Consider the following 5,269-nt stretch of genomic DNA (forward strand, 5'->3'; position numbering starts at 1 on the left):
CAGGCTACTATTCCATGCTTGGAATGTTTGAAAGAAAAAAATACATGTAACATGTTTCACACTTCTGCACCTTCTTCTAAGTATATCTGTGGATGATTGAATGAGGAGTGAATGAACATGTTTCTTTTACTGGCATACCAAGAACATACTTGTCGTTAAGGTAAGTTGACAATGTGATGCAAAGAATAGTTGTCACCAACTCATTTCTTTATGATGTATAATGGAAAATACATTTTGTATACACATTTAATTCTGTAAATGGATGCATGATCAAAAGATCTATGATGGTCTTGTGATCTTAACCTAATATACTTTAGATATTTTAATTTTCCCTCTCAAGGAATACATTTAGTACGTGTAGAAAGATACTTCATGATATTTTCATATAAGATTATATAACTTTTCATACATAAATATGAAGTTCGTTGTAGAAAGTTCTTTAAACCAAGCATTTACTCCACTATTTCAATTTAATCTGTTCCTTGAGTCTATTAATATGTGGCCCTTGGGAATATATCTCCCAAAACTCCATTGCTAATACAGCCATAAAAATACTTTGGATACTGACAGAATCCTTGGAGTGTGTACATATGAAATCACAAAATTTTGTTTATATTCTTTCTGGAATATGTTGTTCTACAATCCAGAATGTCTTTTGCATCATTTTTTAAATCAGTGTTTCCGTCGCTTTGCTGTACTTACAAGAGTTGCTAGAAATGACTGCTGCTTTAGGGGTTAAGTATTTTGTTAGTGGAGATATAACCAGAACTCTAAATAAAACTTTCTGACTGAGTGATAGGTAAATTTAGTTGCGCTATATTCAAAGTTAATTTATCATTGAACCATACCCTTTGTTTTACTGGAAAAGAAAAAGTGGTTTGCTTTTTATGGCTGGGTCACAGTTTGTATAGTAAAGAAATGTTGTAACCTTTATATCTCAATTTTAAGGTTTCCTTATTTGTATTATAGGAAATTGATGATTTTGGAAAAAACACACGTATCTTGGAGCAGAGGTTGTACGACAAAATATGTTCAGCAGCACAAATACCTTCTGTAGAAGAAGTGTGTGTGGGAACAGGGACTCCGGTAAAAAAAGCTGGGTCTGCAGAAAGTGATTGACTGACTGGAAATTTAGTGCTTTGGAGACAAGGGACATTTTTTCTCTGTGTAGGTCATTAAGGGTTAAATTATGACCTCATGACATTCACAGTCAGATGCCAGCATATGTTAGAAGGACATGTGGTATACAACTTTCTACCCCTGCATTGCTTGCCTATTGTCATAATGTTGAGGCCTAAATGACTCCTGTGGGATCTGGAAGGGACTAATAAGTTAGTTAAATCACTTATAGCTGTGATGATATCTTTTCAGTGTTAAAATTCTATTGCTACTTCTTCAAAGGTGATCTGGTGTTTAGTACATTGCTTCTTTATTCTTCATATTGATTTATATCCCTATGGCTCAGAATACCCATGTTTTCTCACACTGTTACCTATTCATATTGCCATTCTATAGTTTGAAGCTCAGTTTGACCCAGTATTGGCCAGTGGAATTCATGGTGTCTTCATCTGATGCCTCTGGAGTATTTCCTGAGTCTGAACATTTCACTCTGTGTCTTTGTATAGTACATGGAAAGGTGGGGCACCTGGAAATGTAATGGTAAATGGACAAGTTCACACTTCCACTTTGTGTATATATTCCCTGGCATTGCTGGGTGTGTTCAGGGTTATCAACTAGGAAGAAGAAAGGGATCCTGTATTCCTTCTACTGAAGTAGTCTGGCCAGACAAGCCACCATCATTCCATCCTCCGGGATTTAGCTGCTTTCTCCTCCTGGTTTCCTCTACTCCATGTTTATTTCCTGTGTGTTACCTTCCAGTGTGACAGAGAAAGGTTTGATCTCTGTATCCCAGAAGCATGAGCTCATTGAGAAGAATGCAGTGTGCTGTGGAGATTCCTGACCTGAATGCATGTATAGAATGTGTGTTTGCTCTGGGCAGGCTTTTTCTCTTCTACCATCCTATCCTAATTAACAGGTTATTCATATCCTGTCTCATGTTCATCAGCAGTCTTTTGAGGTTAAGTGTGATCCCCCCCCACTCGGTGTTCAGCCTTCATGGGACCAAAAATCTCCTCTCCCACTTATGCCTGTCAAGGCCATCCTCCCCTACATATACAGCTGGAGTCATGGGTCCCTCCCTAGTGTACCCAGGCTGGTGGTTTAGACCCTGGTGTGATGTTACTAACCCTGCAGAAAGACATTGTAATTACTTTGTCATGATAGTCCAGTTATTGTAGGAGTGCCATCTTTGAAAGAAGATAAAATTTGTTTCTATTCATATAATTTTTTTTCATTGAATAAAGATTGTTTTTTCCTATAAGCAATAAGGTAAAAATCCCATAAAAGTAGTAAACAAGAATTCATAAATTATCCTTAAAGAAATGATTCAGATCCCTTGAGGCTGTAGGAAGGCTGCTTCCGGAATTGTGGCTTGATATAGGCTTTGATGAGGGTCTGGGTAGACATGGGGATGTAGCTCAGTGGTAGAGCACATGCTTTGCATGCATGGGGTCCTGGGTTTGATTCCCGGTGTCTTCACACTTTTACATTTTTCTTGTCATGGACTTTTTTTTTTACATAGGGTGTCACAGCCTGGAAACATTTCCATGGAGACGTCAATAAACCGGTGACTATGATAAAAGAGCTCATCTATGTCCATGACAACAGCGTTCCTCTAGAACCCTGATGACATTTCCACGGAGCCTTCCATAGTCTGGGGAGTACAGCATGCTCAAACCTCCAGGAATAGGTTTTGGTCACAGCTTGACCAAAGCTCTGCTTTCATGCTGGTGGCAGTTGCCTAGAGGATGTGCTTTCTCAGAGTGGTGATAGATAACAAGGGTGAATGAGTTCTGCTTTAAGAAAAAGAAAGGGAGGGGTGGATGGAGCATTCCTAGGTACTGAGCAGAGAGAGAAGGAGCATTATGGTTGTCATAGTACCTGGGGTCTTTTGGAGACCTTCAATGGAGACCTAGTTGATGCACCAAGAGAAGCATTCTCTCTTACCAAGATTGTGGGTTCCCAGAGATGAACACTTCAGTCTCCCTGAGGGTGGGAAGACAGATGCAGGGATCCCAGACCAGAGTTGGCTCACTTCTACCTTGGGATTTGTGGCTAGTGAGTCCCCTCCAGAAAGAGAGAGACATAGGGCAGTCTGCCTCTCAGAGGGTGCTGTTCTGTACCATGATGCACAGGTGCCATTTCCGGGGAGGGGAAGTGAGGAAGGGGAGATAGGAGAGAACAGAGTGTGTACACTGTGCTCCCAGTATTCCCCTAGTGAAACCGGTATGAGAGGTGGGACATTAGGTGGAAAATTCTAAACAATAGTTTATGATGGTCCTGTATAGATGTCTCAGATGATTATTTACATATGCAGTTGGCTAGAATACTTTCTTTTCCTTTCTTTACTAATTTTTGGTGGTGTTGGGTTTTGTTCCTTTGTTTTTTTTTTTTTTTTTAACTTCCAGGTTTGCTTTGTTTTGAGACAGTATCATGGTGTCCTAGCCTGGCTTAGAACTCTAAATGATCCTCCTACCTCAGCTTCGTGGTGATGGGGTTATAATTGTGGAAAACCTATGTGCTTTGGATTAACCAAATTTTAAGAAATTTTAAGTAGTCAGTTATTGTGGTACCCACACAACCAAGTAACTCTGGTTCTCCTCAGAAGCCCCAGCCATGCTGCTGTCTCCATACCTGACTTGTTAGTGTTGCTAACAAATCCCTTATAAAATGAGCAATCTTACTCAATGCCCCAGTTCACACAACAGCCCATGTGCAACTTCTCACATTTTTCAATTTCTGTTTACTGCTTGACTTTTGGAAGCTTTTTGGCAAGTTCCAGAAAAGTTGCTACTGGATATGAACTGTTCAAACTTTTCCCCTAGTCATGGACTGAAAGCTTCTCATTTTGTAACCAATGGAAACTTTTATATTTTATAGATTTCACCTTCTCCAGTTCTCCAATTTTGGTTTTTCCTTGCTGTTTTGTCTGTGAAATATTCATGTAGCACCACGTGATAGAGACTGTTTTTTTTTTCTGTGTTGTGATATATACTTTATTTGATAACTGTGTACTTCCAAATTTATATTTTAATATTTATTATATTTTATGGGAGTGTTGTATCTTCATGTACACCACCATGCCAGAGGCAACAGATTCCCCTATAGATGGTTGTGAGTCACCATGTGGTTGCTGGCATTTTAATTCAGGACCCGTGGAAGAGCAGGCAGTAATCTTAAACACTGTGCCAACTCTCCATGACCAGTATTTATATTTCTGGGTTCGCATATGTGCTTAACTCAGCACTGTTCTCAGACAGACAATCCTTTCTGCATCAAATTGAAATTGCATTCTTATCAAATATCAGTTGTCCAGGATGTCAGGCATAGAACACATGCCCAAAATCCCAGCACCTGGTGGGGTTGTAGCAAAATTATATTCAGGTCTTCTCAACCCAGTCTACACACAAGCTTGATTTGAGCATGGGATTCACTAAGAAATGTTCACTCAAAATAGGCAGTTGTCTATAAAAGTGTGAGTGTAACTATGACTGTTGATTTCAGTCTTTCTGGACTTATCCACCTTGTTCCAATAGCATTCAGGCTTAGTAATCTTACTCCCATATGGAGGTCTCTTTTCAGGCACTGTTCTTCTCTGTCTTTGTTCTGTTTCTTCGCTTCATTCTTCTATACATATATCTGTGAGGTTTGGAATTAGTAAACCCAATTAAAATAAATAGTATTATTCATATTATTGTTGCATTGAACATGTAGAACATTTTTTAAGCAATAGAGATCTTACCAATAATGAATTGTCAGACTGATGAGCATATATTGTGGGGAAGAAATCTCACAGGCGGGGGGGGGGGAGGGAGTCTGGTGGCGGCAGGGTCCCAGGGTGGTCAGGCATCAGGGTCCGGGACGGTCTTCCCACATCGCCAGCAGAGGATCCCAAATTCACACAGCTGTCGGTGGGCGGGCCAGCGGCTGCATCGCAAGGTTCTAGGGTTCTAAAAGCTGGGAATCAGGCAGAGAGACCATGTGACAAGTGGAGTCCGGTTTTTCAAAGCTTTATTGTTCATGACATGGTTAATGGATGTAAGTGGTACACGTTTCCTTCCCTCCCCCCAAAGGCCAGGGGAGTCTCATTTTATAGGGAAGGAAAAAGGGGAGGGAATAACTTAATTAGCTACGCCCCTGGCCTTTTGAT

At 40.1% G+C, this 5,269-nt stretch overlaps 1 non-coding gene across 1 annotated transcript; it reads left to right on the forward strand.

The window, feature by feature from the left end:
* Nucleotides 1-2,526: 2,526 nt before the first annotated feature.
* Trnaa-ugc (transfer RNA alanine (anticodon UGC)) lies at nucleotides 2,527-2,598 on the forward strand. Its single transcript has one exon. It is a non-coding gene; the product is annotated as a tRNA-Ala (tRNA).
* Nucleotides 2,599-5,269: the final 2,671 nt, after the last annotated feature.

This window comes from Arvicanthis niloticus, unplaced genomic scaffold (genome assembly GCF_011762505.2).
Source record: "Arvicanthis niloticus isolate mArvNil1 unplaced genomic scaffold, mArvNil1.pat.X pat_scaffold_795_arrow_ctg1, whole genome shotgun sequence".
NCBI classification, from domain to species: Eukaryota; Metazoa; Chordata; class Mammalia; order Rodentia; family Muridae; genus Arvicanthis; species Arvicanthis niloticus.